A 19,928-nucleotide genomic window follows, 5' to 3' on the forward strand; every position below is an offset into this window, starting at 1 on the left:
TGCCTGATTCTAGAAAGTGGATGTAATCTTTTACCATAAGGGTCAAAATAATTGCATAGCTTCTGACAAACTTGCTAACTGATGACACAGAAATCTTCAAGCATTCTGCCATACTAATCTGGAAGCTGCCACTGCTAAAGTATCTCAATGCAGTTAGGAGTTGCAGGTGTGTGGAATACTGCATCCTGTAGTGTCATGGTCACAATGACTGCTGGTCTGTTTGAAACCTGTTGATTCATATTATGCTCCACTCCCGCAAAACATGTGGATAACTGGTGAGTTATCCCTAGGAAGAAACGCGGTTTCCCTGGCTTAAGGTGCCGTCCATTTTCTCAGACTTCCTGAATCCAACCCACCCATATAGTAGGATATATATTTTTTTTTATTTACTGTTTTGTCTAACATTGCATATCTTGATTATGGTAAACAACAGGGCTCCTATGATGATACATATTACTGTGTTACATTTTAAATTCTTCAGAGAATCACCCTCCGTAAAGTGCAACATACAGGTGATATCCCCGTTAGCCGGAATAATTGGTGCAGTACTCTTCCAGGGATGAGAGACTTCCAGATAACAAGAAGACTCTCAAGCCATGAAAAAATCCCACATCCCTAGAATTTTTCCGGTTACATTTAAAAGTTTCCAAGTTTAAACATTCTTTCATCCTCGGAAACCTGGGAAAAAACTCTGAGGATTTCAGGAAGTTTTCATAAAAATTTCCAAAAAATGTGCCTGATATTTAACCTGGAAATTTGCTCCAAGTCCGGGAATCAAATTTAAGAGATTTTTCGGAAAAAAAAGAAAAGAGTTTCGACCTTGAAAACTCGTTCACAGGCCCGGAATGTTGAAAATTTTCCCGGAAAAACTCCGAGCCAATTTCAATTCTGAGTACGTATTAAAGAATCCTGGATAATGAAGATATTACTGCACTGTAATTATGGCCTGGTAGTATTATTGTACACTCGCAACAAAAAGTATCGGTGCATACTGTAGTGTGAACAATTTGAGACCAGTGACGATGGGTATTGGGAAAGGCGAGTTGTTCCAGCCGTATGTTGGCAGCCCTGTAATCCTGCTGAGCAGCTACTATGGCCTGATCAAGTGAAACAAACCGTTATAAATAAGGTCGGGAAGTGATAAATTGACAGTATGAAATGTGAGGAGCTCCCTGTTAACAAAATTATTTGTGATGCTTGTGAATATTGCCACATTAATTTATGCTACCAAATAAACCACTCAATCTGGTCGTCCTGAGGGGCGGTGCAGCGTGAACGGCCGCTCCGAGACCTGTCGTCTGTAGCACCAGTTTGGAGGTATCACCGAATCCGTCGTGCAGCGGTGTTCTTGTGGACACCAACCAGCTGGCTAATATCTGTGACGCCGAACTCTTCGTTATGAAGGGCAATAATAGCTCCTCGTGTTCCCTCTGAGGTTTCCATGTCGTCTGGCATGTGTAGATCTCTACTGCTTCATATTGCCTCTGTTTTATACCCACGTTCACCGAGACCAAACCCTCGCTCATCATTCAGTCGACACAAAGCAATAATCCGAAAAGAGAAAACAAGCACACTGATTGCCAGCCATATGGCAACACCTAGTGAGGGGGGGGGGTTATGAGGATACACTTACCAACCTTCCCGACATATCACAGTGTATACGTATCGTTTGAAGTCGTCGATCTCACCCTGCACCGATACTTCTTGGTGCGAGTGTACATGGGAGGTGGATTTGGGGGTTTTCATGGGTGCTGAGTACTGCCTAGTGGTGATGTGCCCCCCCCCCCCTCCTTTTTTGCCTCACTGCATAACATTGAATAAATACTCAATACACTTCTAAACAAATACAAAATCGAAGATTTAGAGTGTCGGTCTACAACGATATACAGTACAGTGTATTTAGTCTAACCTAACCGAACTTTACCTAACCTAACCTAACTACACCTAACCTAACTTTACCTAACCTAACCTGATCTAATCTGACCTAAGTTAACGTAACCCAATTATCTTGTAGACCGCACACTATAGTAACACCAGAATTTTTTGCCTTGTCCTTCTTGAACTCTTGGCATATGTGGTTCAACTCGTTCAAGAAGTTCATGGATGCATTCCTTGGACAGCCTATACCTCTTAATGAACTCAGAGATAAGCAAAAGGATTTTGATGGTCTAATAACAATACCAGAATGCTATAATGCCAGCCTGAAAAAAATTAGACAAAATCTAATATCTATTACCTATATATTGCGGTAACTACAGTATATAAGATAAATTACTTTTTATAATAGTTTACAAGCGTGTTTCATAGCTATTACAGAGAAATTCTTTAAGAAATTTGTCCATAGTATATTTAATTTTTGTTTATTGTTGTTCCGGTGATGCAAGATAGGACTGACGATTTAAATCGAGTGATTGAAAACATCATTAATCAATTTTGGCACTTTTTTCTAACCCTGAGTTCGAACATTTCATCTAAAAAAATATTTTACGTAACCTAATCTAAACTTACAAATATTGGTAGTACTTAAACACAACCGGAACAACAGCCCAAACAGTGAAATATAGCAGGAAAATTTCTTCCATGGTAATTATCAGTGGGTCACATATGACACTTGTAAACTATTACTAAAGCAACCTACCTAGTATATTTGGCTCATCTTATATCTTTCCTATATAATATATTGGCGAATTGGAAATGGCATAACATATATCTATCACAAAGAAAAGTGCATTTTTTAACATACTTAAAGCTATAAGAGGATGATTGTAGGAATGCAACGCTTGGAACCGGTTATTAGGACATTTAAATATTTGTTTTCTTTATTATCTCATCATAATTTACATATATTATATTTCAGAGACGTTTTCTACTCATATATATAACTAGTTTGAACATTCAGGATAAGTCTTTTGGATGCCTACCCACAGCCGAGGACTTATCCCGAACTTTCCAAATGCTTAAAAAATGGCTGTAAATCACTCATATGACGTAAACAATCTGATTTGTGAATTAAACTCTAGAAAAGTGACTAAAGATCTACATAGCTATTGCTAGTACTGTAATGGAAGGTTAAGGTGAGAATCAACTTAAAATTTGTTGTAAGACTGTAGTTCTGCTGATTGTAGATGTGAAGGTGACAGATCTCAGGTATTCACAACAGCAACAGGTCTTTTAGGAAGTTATATTGAAGGACTGTCCATGTATATAGTGAGCAGATAAGCTGTAATGTGTGTGGGCAGCATTGCGGTGTGTAGAGAGTGGATACTGGGTGATTTGAATACTGCACTGTGTTGATATAGTGAACTCTTATTGTTATGCGGGGTTGCATCCCTTAATTGTTATGCACAGTAGTTATAAAATTGCAGTCATGAATCCATTTAATCCATTAAGAAATGGGAAAATAAGGAATAGGGTTGAGGAACCACTGAAACCATCCTGCTAAGGGGAAAGTGAGTTTAGGTACAATATTTTACTTCTTGTTTTTTTACTTACTTTTATCCTCTTCACCACTGATTGGCTCGTTAGCTGCTTGGGCGATTGGTCACGTCTCTGTTACGCACTGTTGGCAAGTACTGGGCATCCACCGGCTCCTGAATGTACCTGAATCTGCTCCAGTGTTGGTTAAGTCTTGTCTTGAAAGAGGTCACACTCGGTGCCGTCATAACACTTTCACAACCCTCACTCCGAAAAAGTTTGCCCTCACGGTTTTCTGGACTTGTGGCTTCTTCAATCCTGAGCTGTGACCCCCTGTGGGACGAGTGTCCGCCAGCTCCAAGTAAGGACACTCGACTGAGTAATGCCCCTTGAGATGCTTATACACCTCAATTAGGTCACCCCTTGCCTGTCTGTAGTATAAGCTAGGCAAGTTCAGGCGCTCCAATCTCTCAGGGTAGCTGAGGTGCCAAAGTGCAGACACCAGTTTTGTGGCCCTCCTTTGAAAATTTTCAACCAACTGACAGTCCCTAGCATATCTTGGGGACCAGACAGGGTGACAGTACTCCAGATGGGGAAGCACTTCACTCTTGAAGATCGTTACGAGGGACGGACCGTCTAGATATCTGAACGACCTTCTTATAAGACCCAATAATTTATTTGCCTGATTTACCTTCTTCTCGCAATGGCCCGAGAACTTCAGCTCATTGTCAACATACACACCTAGGTCATTCTCACATTCAGTCGCAAATAGTGCAGTTTCTTCATCCCGTTGGTACGCCCCAGGTGCATCCTCTTACACTTCGTGACATTGAATCTCAGCAGCCATTTCTTGGACCATTCTTGGAGTCCACAGAGGACCTTCTGCAGCTCTTCACAGTCTGCTTGGTTCTTGATTTCCCGAAGTAACTTGGCGTCATTGACAAACATTTGTATGGATGAGTGTACAACGTCAGGCATGTCATTTATGAAACAAACAAACAACAGCTGGCCCAATACACTGCCCTGTGGTACCCGACTTGTGACGGGTACTGATGATGATCTCGTGCCATTAGTCACCACACACTGCTTGCGGTCATGTTTTCTATCCACGCTGGGACATTTCCCCGAATTCCGTACCCTTCCAGTTTGATTTTCAGCCTTCCTTGGGGTGCACTGTCGAAAGCCTTGGCAAAATCTATGTAAATATTGTCGATATTACCACCCCGTTCCAGAATATGGGTCCAAATATCCAGTACCTTGAGCAATTGTGTTAAGTATGACCGCCCTGGCATAAAACCGTGTAGGCAATCCTTTACAAGGTTTTTCGTAGTAGATGTTCCATCGCGGCATCTCTGATAATACTCTCAAGTACTTTACATATTATGCTGGTCAGACTCACCGGTCTATAGTTGTCCGTGGAGTGACGATCGCCCTTCTTGAAGATAGGACCACATAAGCCACTTTCCATTCGCTGGGGACCTTTCGTTCATCCAGGCATTTACAAAACAGGATCTTCAGGGGCTCGACAAGCTCGTTGCGCAACTTTCTTAGCACTCTAGGATGCACCATGTCAGGGCCGGGACTCTTATGGACCTTTAGCCTGGGCAGTTTATTTCTAATACCCTCTTCTGTGAACACAATATGGGTCAGTGCTGTGTCGAACCATCTGTCCTCAAACGCAGGAAGGTTAATTGCATCCTCTCTTGTGAACATTGAGGAAAAGAAGCTGTTCAATGCCTCAACTTTATCCTGGTCAGAATCTGCGTAACTACCATCTTCAAGCCTCAGGTCTGATACTCCTACTCGCGTTTTTAATTTCGACTTTGCATAGCAGTAAAACGCCTTTGGGTTTGACTTGACTTCGCTTGCAACCAGCCTCTAGAGCTCCTTTTCATCCCTTCTACATTCTATCTTTGCTTGGTTTCTGGCTCTTGCATACATCCTCCTGTCCTGTTCATCATTTGACCCAACCCACGTCTTGAATTTCTGGGTTTTCTTCTTAACTTTGTCGACTGCCGCATGGTTCATGTGTAGGGATCCCCTTGTATTCCTAGAGGCACTGGGTTTGGTCTTGAGTATATATTTATCGATCAAATAGGTCACTTTACTAGTTATGATATTCAGCGTAGTGTCTGCGTTCTTGTGCCTTAATGAGTCAGGCCAGTGGATACCCCTCATCTCTTCTCTCATCCCGTTGTAATTTCCCTTGTAATATTTGCACCTTGGCCTGGCCTTATCTTGAACTAGGTAACAGTTAAATCTGAATGACAACTGTATGGTGACTGGATTAAGGTGTTGCAGTTTCTCCACCATACCCTCTACGTTTGTTATGATGAGGTCTAATGGCTTGGGTGTTTGCTCCCCTCTGTAATGTGTCGGGTCTAACATGTTGGATCAGAAAATTATCTCTCAGAGTTTCCACAAAAAGAGTAGCAGGGTTATTCAAGTCATTTGGGGTGAACTCGTGGTCCTCCTTTGGATGTTTTAAATCAACTGGTGTACTACCTTAAAAGTGAATGGAGTAATTTATATGGAACCTGCTGACCAAGGAAAAATTTAATTACTATGTTAAGAAACAGCTAAATACCGTACAGTACTGTACTGTATATACATACAGTAATTTATATTCTTAATATTCATCAAGAAGTAGATTTGGGGCTACTAATACTGTATAAAAAACATCAAGTATTACCACACTTTTATTAATTTTATTATTATTTTTATCTGAAAACATGCGCACAATACCATTGTAAATTTTTCGTCGTAGATTCAGCAGCCGTATACAATGGAGTTTATTTACTAGCTAATAAATGATACTATAAACTTATGCATTCTAGTAAAGATGCTGAAGTGGATGCTGATGTAAGATGTGACCCGAGTCCTTGTCCTTGAAGGTTATTGTCTAGGTCACTAAAACTGGGTGTCAGGCTGTTAGAGATCACATTATGTTTTAGCGGGTCACTACATCATTGATATACCACCATCGATCTTCACTGTCACATACAGTGTAGTAGGATTTAATAGGCAATAATAAGGCATTGAGTTAGTGTGCTGTCAATCTGAAAACTTAGTCCTTCTGCTTAAACTTAAAATATTGTGGGTGGATGTTCACTTTCATAGCTCCTCTTTGTAAACAACTGTGTACAGTACAATGACCTACCGACCAGATACTGTATATCCAAGACTACTCATGATATGCTAACAGATAACTTGTCATTTTATTTTTGTAAATGAATATTAACCTTAATCTTACACCATATTCTCTGGTTCTGATCACCAGTAAGTGTGATTGTTTTCCTTCAATTTGCTGCAGATATTTAGCATTTACATATTATACAGTATCTCCTTATTTAAGTAGGCTAATAGTGTAGTGCAGGGGTCACCAAACTACGGCCCGCGACGTCAGTTCATCAGGCCCGCCGACGGTACTTGAATTTGCTTGATAAAACGTATGGAACACGACTGATGAACATTTGACAGCAATTTTCTTTATTGGATGCAGCAATTCCAAACCAAACATTGATGATATCTTGAAAGCCAAACGTCAGTTTCACAAATCTCACTAACCTTTTTTGCTGCTTAGTTTGTGAGATTCGGATATGTGCACACTAGGTCTGATGTAACTATCTTTTTGCTAACGTCGCCTTCTTTGATAACTTTTTAGTAAATAAATATGTTGGTTGTTTGTTTTTTGTGCATTGCACGCCACTCACCCATGATTAACATGGAATGCTAAACTTAGTTTTTCGTCTTTTTTCCCAGAGCTTTCGTTCTGGCTTGCAAGTATTGAACAGAATGATTATGCGGCCCGCGCTCGTCATTCTTTCAGTTATCCGGTCCACTGTGAAAAAAGTTTGGTGACCCCTGGTGTAGTGTATAGAGTCTTGGAATGTATGTCAACATACGGACAAACTTCAAGATATGAAACATTTTGCTATTTGACATATCTTGGCTCATCCTGGGGAACTATCCTGCACACCACGTCCAGCAATATTCTGGTCTCTGATGGATTGCTGGGCTATTCAACAGTCAGGATGTATGGACTGACAGTGTGCATGTAGTTGTTTTTTTTAGTTTAGTTAGCAGCACTGTATCTCAGGGATCCTGTAGCTATGGTGAATCCATAAAAGTCACCGCCAAGTAAAGATTTTAGCTCGTAACAATCCCTAAGTGACTGTACAGTATATGGTACAGTATACATAGAGTAACTTTGGTGCTATTTTTGGATGTTATTTTTGCGCCCTGATTTAAATTAACCATTACCTTACATCTTCAGTTCAGGGAATATTCATCGCAGGAACTATTGTGAATCCAACCCAAGGCTAGTTCAGCAAGTTAACGCACTGCTTTTCATCGTTTCAGATTGCTAGTTTTTGTAATGATTTATAATGAATAATATACAGGTATTTTGAGATACGGAATAAATCTTAAAGATTTTGATGTCACATAGATGATATATTGAAAAACAAATTTTAAGTATGTATTGTATATAAAACATTTTAACGGGTGGACATGTTTGACTAAATATTACATCACTGACAGATCTAGTGATGCATTCACAAACATATTCTAAATATACAGTTATCACAGTAAATATATATATATTTATGGATGTACACCAGTTATAGACACAGGTATATCTAATCTTTATCTGTTTATTTAAACAATATATATATATATATATATATATATATATATATATATATATATATATATATATATATATATATATATATATATATATATATATATATGTGTGTGTGTGTGTGTGTGTATTGTACAGTATGAGGCTTTGCATATAGAAGGTGCCTAAGTGTCTGAAAAGCCAATTTGAGATACTGTAGTGATACAGTATTTTTATATTCTATATTCAAATCTCAATCAATTGGTATACAGCACTTACTTATGCCCATATTGTATTGGAAGCCTATGTAATTTAGGTTTGAAAAATAGCGTCCCTGAGTCACAAGAGGGCTCATTAGAAGGGATGTACCATTCTCGTATCAGCCACTGCAACAATCCCACATGCTGCTGTCAACAAATTACTGCACTATGGTCTCTACCCATGCTCCCCAGCCACTCCAGTTAACCAACATATCTTCTTGCACTCACATGAATGTACAGTATATTTTGCCTGTTTTTTGTGATTTCAATGTGGATATTAAAGGATTAGTGAACTGATACCTTAGTTGATAAGGCAGTTCAACCCTCCTCTTCCATTATCTCACCATCTGGTGCCAAGAAATGTCCTTGCAACCCTAAAACTTGGCTTGTAAACAAGGCTAAAGAGCAGTGGAATCTCGGCCAGTCATAAGAGTCAACAAAGACATAGGATGGAGTGCAGGGCCCATGTGTAGCTGCAAGTGGTGGTGTTTTGAGAAAATCAGAGAAGCTGACCTCAAGATGATTTGTAAAAATATTTGGAAGTTAGGGTACTTCATTCTGCAAAATGCCCATCTCCTGTATTCAGGACTGCAAGAAGGAACAGGATTACATGTTTATTTGGGATGAGACCATTGCCAAAAGAGGTTCTTTGGAGATGGCCAGTTGCCTATACAAATTAATCAGTGATATTGTGCCCTCAATAACTGACACATTCATCATTTTCAATGATAACAGTGTAGGACAAAATAAGAACTGCCTGTTTGAGATGGGTCTTTACAAGTGGCCTTACCTACATGACAGCAGATCACAACTTTGCCAAAACTTAGAAGGTGAAAAGTAACCATATTATTTTCTCCAAAGCAAACCCTTCTAGGTGATAGTCATGCATCAATCTGACTTCCTGGACTATGTATGTTGCAACAGCATACAACACAGAAGACAGCCACGCATCACAGAGTGAATGTGTACTTAAGGATGTCCAATCTGGTGATCGGACATTTTGGCCATGGTGAGACTAGGTTAGGTCCTAACCACCTGGGCCCAACAAACGTCCGTGGCCCAAACGTCCTGCATTTGTCCAGTCTGTGCATAGAAGGGTATGTTATTCTATGACTCTGTATTCATGTTGTCAAATACCAAGATGTGTTTAAACTGTACCATATAGGCATAACTTTAATACAAATTACAACATAAACATGAAGATACCTCGAGAGAAGCAACAGATATTAATTTGTAAGGGGTGACTTGGGCAACTGAGGCACTTAAACCACTTACCGTGTGAGCCCATTCCTTTAATGTCGTTATCTCAAAATGTCAGTTCAGCACTTATTCACCTTCTATAGGTGAAGCCTTATACTACAGGTATAAAGACGAAAGCTAAGGTGCTCCGTTGTTTCCCTTTTCCCGTGTGATTTTATCAAGATTTATCTTATCCACGTTTTCGTTGTGGAGCTACATGAAATATATATACAGGCTATATATATATATATATATGCAAGTAAATCATGTAGGTGCGCGTGATCTAGGTATATGCTGATAACCACAAGGAAAGAAGAAAACACGAAGTTCCCAAGCGCTTTCGTGTAATTCACATCTTCAGGGGTGAGTACAGACTAGAGAGAGTAATCAGCATATATATATATATATATATATATATATATATATATATATATATATATATATATATATATATATATATATATATATATATATATATATATATCATGGTGTGGGGATTAGTGGATGACATCATTATGACCTGACCTCATGTTTTATAAGGTCACCCTGTATATTTAAGCCTCGCTTTGTCCATGTAATCCAGTTGCCTCTGAAGATGTCTTGAATAAAGTCGAAAGCTAAGGTGCTCCGTTGTTTCCCTTTTCCCGTGTGATTTTATCAAGATATATATATATATATATATATATATATATATATATATATATATATATATATATATATATATATATATATATATATATATATATCACACATGGGACACATCATGTATACAATACATTGCATCACAATTTGTGCTTACAATCTGTACAGTTGAAAAAACTCCTGACCTAAAAGGCAGTTAAACATGTTAAATACAGTACGTTGTCCACCAATTCTGCCTGTTTTCAGCAGTTTCCTCTATCTGTCTACCTGCACTGTCGCCCAAATAAAGTGAAGAAAAGTTACAAAGAGAAATGACATTGTCTCGAATTCATTAAAATTCATGGCCCTGCCTCAAGTATTACTGTCGATAGATGTGTCTGCACTGTTATGACCCTCCTTTCACTGCTTACCCAGCTTCCATAACTGGTTACCAGCAGCCAGGGTCATATGTACAGAAACAGTAGATATCTCACAAGTGTCATTGAATTACTACTGGCTGCCCTGCCAGTTTCCAGTAATTTCCCGATGATCAGTATCAGTGTACAGACAAACAACAGATTTCCACCAGGTCACAGAAACACACTGGTGCACTGTAGTCTCCTTAAATAGTCACTAATTCTTCACAACACTGTTCACAGGGTAATGGCTTCATAGTTGGACTTCTCACTTTGACTCTATAGTCAGCACACTACCAGTGTACAGTTTCTTAGTCTTTTCTCTCTATATTGATCACAACAAATCCACAATACTTGCACTACAATTATCTTCAGTTGTCCTACTAGGCTTGGTCTTGACACTCTGAGCAGAAACAATTGATTGACTATGTCAGCTTATATTCCTCATCATCAGAGGATCCCAGAACACCCCAGCACCACCCAGAGACGCCTGGGAGTTTCTAGAACGTTTTACTCTTAATTGAGGCTTACAATAAGAAGTAAATCATAACAAAAATGATACCATACATTCTAGAATATTCTTACATAAGTAATACATCAATAAATACAAGAAAATCTTCCTAAACTTGCAAAAATAACTGCTGCTTGGGAAGGAAATAATCAAAACACCAAAGGAATTTTCGATTTACGGAATAGCTAACGCGTTAGCTATTCTGTATGTGCAGACGCTGCTTTTGAGCTGTGCTCATGGAACATTCAGAGGGAAGATCTAACACCTGGATCAGGCGTTAGCCTTGAGCAGCGACCAAGCTGCCCAAATAATTAACAACCAACCAGGGAGTTTCTCCCAAGTACACACTGTGTAAATAAGCGGATCATTGCCACTTATGGAGAATATTTTGGTTAATATTGAAGAGTTGTAGGCATGTGAGACAATAAAAAACTGTAATATAATAATAAAAATAATTCTATACTGATATGGTAGAATAGTGGATAGGACGTAAAGCAAAGCGTATGGCGTAAAAGAATTGAAAGGGATTTCATCTAGTTGAAACCAGTTTTGGCTCCGCCCATTTTTACGTGGGCGCTGTCCAATTTCATTAGTCGCTGGTGACTTTTGTGTAAAATACAGTACAGTATAGTCTGCATTTATGCGGCTTTTGTTTACGCATTTGGTCATTTACGCTGTGCCTTGCCAGAATGAAAATGCTTTAATTACGCGGTAAATTTGGTCATTTACGCGGCGAGCGGCTGGAGAGGTCCTGACCGCCTCTCCATTTTTTACCCACGTGGTCCATTCTTGACCATACGCCGGGAAGCGGCGCGGTGAGTGGTGAGCATTAGGCCGCTCTTACGTTATCTTTGACGTATCGGACTGTGATTGGGCCACGCATCCTTATCTCCCTCCGCCGCTAGCTGTGATTGGTCTAATGTAACATGACGTGCCCTGCCACCAGAGGGTAGAAGTCGCTGACCTAGCAGGGCCTGTCTCATTGTTCTCAGTCCGCATATACAGTTCTCTCTTGTGCCCGCTATTCCCCTCACAACTCACAATGGCTTCCGCGGGACCCCCACCACCAGAGAAAAACATTGAATTACCCGGACCAAGCCATGATAATGTGAAGGAAATCATCGAGTTGGGGGAGAAAATTAAGCTCATCCTTGACAACGACCCAGACAAGCATCGGTATGAAGCGTCTAATAACCATCTGACGAAAGTTATGGGGCCGTATATCCAGATCTATCTCGACAACATCGATGCTAGTCGTCAACGTAGTATTGAGGACTTCCTCGCCCGCAATCCACCACTACCACAGCCAGCCCAAGTCAGTGATAGTGATATTGACAGTGAGGATATGGACTTTGAGGGGTTTTCTGGGGGGCCTTGCAAACCTCTGCTAGTAGTGAAAGTATAAGTGATTCACCGGAGGGCAACTAATCTGCCCTCTGCCTCAGAACCAGCCATCATCCACGTGTGCCGACCCATCTTTTCTATTAACGTAAGTGTTAAAAAACCTAATCTTATTGATATTTCTCTTAATTATTAATTGTGTGTGCATACCATCATAAAATTAAGATGTTATTTTTACTACAACGTAGGTATTGCGTCGGAAAAAGTGGAGTTTGGGGTTCGGCCCAGTCTCTATTTCAATTAATCCCATATGTTCTGGTATTTCATTTACGCGTTTCTCGTTTCTCGCAGGCCTCCACTGGTGCAATTGACTGCGTTAATACAGACTATACTGTATAGCTAATTACTCAAATACAGTATGATGAAAACTTTAACATCATTACTCATAAGATACTTTAAATAAGGGTGAACAAGTTGATAAAAGTTCTGTAATTGAAAACAAAATAATACTTAAAACCAACCTGAAATAAGTTGTATTGCGGGTTTATGTATGCTAACAGCTGTGGCGAGACGGAGAGCTACGTAGTGTGGTTTAAAGCTCCCACCCTGGACTCCCGGAGTCGGGGACCACCCACCTTTACAACGGGCCCAATTTTTTGCGTTAATTATTGTGGACTGATGGACTTTTTTTTTCCTTTTTTGTCTTTCTTTCCATAATTTTCTATATATTTTCTTCACTATTTCTTTCTGCATTGTGTCCAAATAACAGTTCTCCTAATTTTATTGTTTTCTGAAGACTGTTGTATAACAGTTATTCCCAAGACGCAGTACAATGTCGTATTTTTTAATGACAGTCCAGGAAAGCTAACGCGTTAGCTATTCCATGCTTCTTAAAACGCCTTACAATAAATGCCTCCAGTTTACAAGCACTATAATACCAAATTATGCCTCAGCATAACAGTACAGCACCATATCACAAACTGGGCAAGAGTTTGCTTTTTAAATTTCATTATACAGTACTGTGCCTCATAACACAGACATAAGTATAGAAGAACAGCGCTTATTTACCTCCATTATATGTTGTTTTCATACTTAAGCCCAAAGTATATGACAGCACCTAAAAACACACTCAAGTGGCATAACCTTAGAATTAAGTTTGTTATGAGAATTTAAAGTGTCAGCACAGTAATAAGTGAAAGTGGGTCCCATATGGCTGACAGCTCATTAGACAGAGTGTGTATATAGCACATTGTATGCGTACTAAGCGTTCGGTACATGAAGAGGCAGCGCGGCCGGCATTGTACTCGACCACCTTCACTTATCAAATTGTAAGGTTAGGTACCTATTTACAATTTATAGTTGGGTAGATTTAGGAAGGTGCCTCACACTCTCAATACAATGCTCAGAGGCAAAATGTACACTTAAAAAGGTACCACAAACTGGACCTTCAAACCATTTATTTGTTTATTTACAACATTTTTGTTGTACATTTCCTTAAAGCATATGTCATGGAGCAGCTCAACTTAAGCTAACGATAAAATAAATGGTTTAGTGATCCTGTGCTTGACCTTTGGGAGCACAGTGTCAACAAACTCTGGAAGAAGTGACGGTGTTGTGCGAGTTAAGTGAAGAGCATCAATGTGTTTGGGAACAACTTACCGATATCCCTTATGCAAAGACTTGTTGATGTGGTTGTTTACGAGAGAACGTTATTTAAACAAAATGTATTTACTAAAAAAATATACTGTACATGAATGACTAGGAGGAAGAGCAACAAATGAACTGATTTCTTATGATTTTTTTAATTCACAAGGCTAGATTTTATTGTTATTAATGATATTAGTATTATGACTACAGACACTGTACGTACTATTACATTTATTAATATTATTATTATTATTATGGGTGAGAAAAATTAGGTAATAATTAATGAATGTTCTTTGGCTGTGAAACTGCGACACTTTAAAACATAATACTGTATAGACTCTCTCTCTCTCTCTCTCTCTCTCTCTCTCTCTCTCTCTCTCTCTCTCTCTCATTTGCTAGAGATGACAGGAGGCCATTTTTGAGCTTTGTGTAGTGGAAGTATTAATAGTGTGTGAAGGAAGTATTAACTGTGTTGCGACCTGTGGTGTAATGGTCAGCTTGCCCGCCTCCTAAGCGGAGTGGACCCGGGCTCGATCCCCGGGCAGGGTGAGACTATGGGCGGTAATTGGGGAACTGGAAGCTAATCGATTTGCGGATCGTGTTCCGGTGTAATGGTTAGCCAGTGCAGTTGGCGAGTTGTCCGGTCTTCTTGGACTATTCCTTGACAATGGGTCATGCGGCTCGTTAACTCAGGGTGTGGTTGTTGTGTTGGCGACAGCTTCTACACCTTAAACAAATTCATGCCTAGGTGGCCCTTGGGCCAGCCATCCCCGTTGCACGAGGGGCAATCATTATGTGAAGGACCAATGGATTTTTTTTAAGGGATTAGTCAACCCAGGCACAGGTCAATGACCCACATCAGAGCCTGGAGGCGAAAATATAAGAATAATAACAACAATAATAATAATAAAAATAATACAAAATACAGTAATAAAAATTGTACAAAATATTAAATAAAAAAAAAAAATAATAATAATAATAATAATAATAATAATAATAATAATAATAATAATAATAATAATAATAATAATAATAATAATAATAATGAAGGACCATAAATAAATAAAAAAAAATCGAAAAAAGATCAATAGTGATTAACGATACATGTAGTGTTATGCCGAGCCATAATTTGGTTTTCTAATGTTTGTAAACTGGTGTTTTGATTATTTTCTGTCCCAAGCAGCAGTTATTTTGGCAAGTTAAGGAAGATTTTCTTGTATTTATTGATGTATTACTTATGTAAGAATATTCTAGAATGTATGGTATAATTTTTGTTATGATTTATTCTTATTGTAAGCCTCAATTAAGAGTGTAGTGGACTTCTCCCCTACAACTGCCTACAACTGCGTAGCCGCTGCCACCAGCTGCTACCATCTTCCCTGGCAACCAAGCGAGCGGCGTCACCAGATGCTACCATAACCTAGCAACGGAACCAAAGACCGGCGACTTTCTCGGGTTTTCCCAACATGACTCATAGGTGACTCACGGCTGCTGGGTATATAAGCTCTGTCTCTCCATTGAGATTCATTCTGGCCTCTCTTCTTGAACAAGCAACACCTCCTCCTCCGCCGCTGCCTGGCGGCCCTCGCTTCTCCTCGCCTGCCTGGCGGTCCTCGCTCCCGCCAGCGAGCATGGCGACCCACCAGCTCCAGCATAGTGGTGCTAAATCTAAAAATAAATCAACTTATCAAGTAAGACAATGACAAGACCCATCTAAGACTTATGCAGCAGCTGCTCAACCCAGGTCTGATTCAGACCAGACAACTGATGTGTGGTGTTTATACCGTGAGTCTCCCACCCATACTACGGAAGAATGTTCAGCACTCCGATGATGTAAGGGGATAGGGATTGACGTATTACAGGTAACCAAACACCGTGGTCGCGTCGTCGTCGTTTTCATAAGAAGTCGTGGGAAGACCATCGCCAGGCTCAGACCGTCGTGGATTAGGTACTCTAGTACCGAAGTACGACAACACTTACAGTAGGTTGCAGCCTCTTTAATAGCAGCGCTGAACAAACCGAACGTGTTATCGGTTTCAGGGAGGGTTGGATCAGTCAAGCTGGCCCTGGACATTGATACGGGTGCACGTGCGAATGTCATTTCGTTAACGTCCTATTAAGAACTTCAACGAAGATCCCCTCACCGAACATTTTTAATTCGACCTACGGACACTGACCTTTCAGGTGTTTCCGGTACGCAGTTGGACATAACAGGAAAGGTAACATTGCCAATACGTTTTTCTAGACATGGTACGTCCTTTTCAGCCGGTTTTTATTTAGTCCGGGACTTTCATTACCAGCTGACAGATTAATAGATCTTTCAACTCTTCAATCCAACTTGATAGGTGTTCACCCAAGCAAACATTCTATCACGGTTAATGGTGTTTCCTTCAGTGCCATGCGCAAGTCAGAACCATTATTCTCTGCAAGGGTGAATGTGTTGTCTACCGCTCCTATTACGAGGAAGATGGATCCTGAGTCAAAGAGTGTTCATGACACCACAAACTCACTTACCCAGCGTGATTATAGTAGCAAAAGTTGGACGATTGAGCCTCCAGTTTTAACAGGAACTCTCCATTTTCGGAATGAATAAATCACCAGAGCCACTGTTCTTTTACTTCATGGGTACACGGGGACTGACGTGATCCGTCTTATGGAAACATGCAGAGTTAACGGACTATCATGTGAATCTACATTGACTTCGATTCGTCCTGGTGGTTTAACTGATTTCTTAGTGCTCAACAGAACAGACGCTCTGAGAATATTGAAAGGATGTTATTTGTGTGAATTTCTGGTTTATCAGAATCATGTTGCTTTACAGCCTACACAGTTTCCAATTGGTAGTGTTTCACCTTCAATTAAGCAAACCAGACAGGAGAGGATAGATCAAGTATTACCATATGTTGGGGTGATTGATCACCCTCAAGGCAAGACTGGTCTCCTGGAGTTGCTTGCTGCCTATGGAAACATTATAGCTTTACCGGGATAACAGTTAGGTCAAACAATTTTAACCTCACGTCACATATCCTTAAAACCAAGAACACACCCAATTTACATACCAGCTTACCGACTACCACAAAGCCAGCGCACTGTAGTTCAGGACATGGTATAGGACATGTTAGATCAGGAGGTTATCGCACATTCAAAGTCGCCTTTCAACAGTCCTTTGTTTTTACTACCTAAGGAAGATGGAGGTTGGCCCTCAGTCATCGATTTTAGGCGAGTCCTCGAAAGTACTATCCCGGATAGATACCCAATGCCTGTCCTGAGTGAAATTTTGCAGTCTTTAGGCAAGGATAATGCTGTATTCAGCAACTTTGATCTGCTTAGCGGGTATTGGCAAATTTCTCTTTACGAGAAGTCTCGAAAGATTACTGCTTTCAGTACTCCTTTGAGCCATTTTGAGTTCTTACAGGTGCCATTCGGTCTCTAAAATGCCCCTCTGATTTTTCAAAGAATGATTAACACCTTGTTTGCTGGTTTAATAGGCGCCACAGTGTGTGCCTACTTAGATGATTTAATCGTTGTCAGTAAGGATGTAGACAGTCATATTGATAAACTAAAAGAAGTGTTCCAAAAACTTTCTACGGTAAGACTAAAAGTCAAATTGTCTAAGTGCGATTTTTTTTAAATCCAGAATACAATTCCTTGGTGATGCAGCTGACGGAGATGGAATTCATACAGTTGATGCCAAAGTTAAACCTGTAGCACAGTTTCCACGTCCTACAAACATTGATAAGGTGCGTAGTTTTTTAGGTTTGTCTGGATATTATCGTTCTTTCATTAAGGGCTATGCGTCGTTATCTTCACCTTTGACGAAGCTTCTTAGGAAGGACGCAATTTTTGTCTGGAATGCGGAACAAGAGGATATCTTATTGCATTGAAGAACGCACTTTCCAATGCGCCCATTTTAGCATTCCGTGACTACACTCGACCATTTGCTCTGTGTACCGACGACTCGGGACAAGGACTTGGCGCTGTACTTATGCAGCGAGACACAAGAGGTAAACATCGAGTGATTGCTTTTGCGAGTCGAAAACTTAATGATGCTGAGACACGTTATTCAGTAATGCATTTTTAAGTGTTCGCTGTTGTTTGGGCATTGAAGAAGTTTAAAGGCTTAATTTTTGGTTACATTTCACACTGATCACGTGGCAGTTACAGAGCTGCTCCACAGTAGGAATCTTTCAGGCAGATTAGCGCGCTGGTGTTTGACCATCCAAGAGTTCGAACCCGTCTTCCAGTATTTACCTGGACGTGCGAGTGTGGTCGCAGATGCCTTGTCTAGAAATATAGCACCGATGATGCCTGTATGTTCGTTCACTCTCTCACAATTGAAGGATGAACAACGACTGGGTCCTTTGTGGTCTGCAGTCATTTTTGTTCTAGAGTCACGGTCTAGAGTCACGGGGAGGAGAACAATCTTCCAAAGTTACCTATGACAAGACATACTCTATCGTTCCAAGCAGACGACTGAGGTATGATTACGCAAATTGTTGTACCTTATACCCTTCGAGCAACCATTTTAACATTGTATCATAAACTCCCCAAGCAGGTCACCCGAGACGTGACAAATGTCTGGCGGAGGTCAGAAAGAAGTATTTGTGGACTAAAATGAGAAAAGATATTGAGCAGTACATTGTTAAGTGTCTATCATGTGCTCAACATAAGGGTACTACTTTGTCACCGGCTCCAATTCTACAATATCCTACACCAGAACGTCCGTTTGACACAGTCGCCATAGACTTGTTGCAACTACCGAGGAGTCATCAAAGATCCTCGGACGTACTGCTGTGTGTGTGCATCATTTTTCTAGATTTATGATTTTAGTCCCACAAAAGGATAAAACAGCCAAATCTGTAGCTTTCGCTCTAGTTATGCACCTCGTATGTCCGTTTAATACTCCCAAGGCTCCTCTCTCCGATAACGGATTAGAGTTCAAGAATCAGTTAGTAGCAAAACAAATTTCCCAATATGGTATGCAGCAAAGTTTTATTACAGCCTATCATCCACAGGCTAATGGCCTTGTCGAAAGAACCAATCGTAAAATCATAAAGATTCTTCGTCCGAAAGTGAATCAAATGCAAAATGCATGGGAAGACTGGTTACCACAAGTCGCTGCATCTGTTAATGGGTCGATTAATAGCTCCACGGGTAAATCACCTTATTATATCGTTTACGGTATTGACAAATGTCTGCCCTATGACGAACTTACAGGCAAGCCTTACTCCGTGTACAATGTTGACGATTTTGCGACCAAGCAAATGAGCGTTTTTACAAATATTCATGGACAAGTACGGAAACAATTAGCAGCTCCATGCGCTGAAATGATTTATAAGCAACAGAAACAGGCTAAACCTACAACATTAGAAATAGGTGATGCTGTTATGTTAAGAGAACCTGAAAGGATTTCCAAACTTTTGCCCAAATTTGCGGGACCATTCCGCATTATTGCTAAAGCGGGCAATAAATAATTGTTTTTTAAACTAAATACACAAACGTCAGACGTAGTACACGTGGACAAACTTAAAAGGGTCCATCCTGACTTACTCCCCAAGAATGTTAATGATGTCTCAGACACAAATGGTCAAACAGTAAGCACATCAAGTACATCAAGTGTGAGTAATAATTGTCGTTTAAAACTACGTTCTGCGAAACAGTATTTAAATGCATCAAACTTTTTTTTTACAGTATGACTTGGGTCATCGTATTAATGCTCCGTGTTTATGGATACGTCTCCGGAAGTTCTCAAGACAGGTGCTCTTGTTGCACCTTTGGGACGAGTTCTCATTGTTGAAGATGTCGTGAACATAAAGTTGCACTGACTGCTCAAGCTTCCACGCCAGATGGAGTCT

This window comes from Homarus americanus, unplaced genomic scaffold, assembly GCF_018991925.1.
Source record: "Homarus americanus isolate GMGI-L3 unplaced genomic scaffold, GMGI_Hamer_2.0 scaffold23598, whole genome shotgun sequence".
Taxonomy (NCBI): Eukaryota; Metazoa; Arthropoda; class Malacostraca; order Decapoda; family Nephropidae; genus Homarus; species Homarus americanus.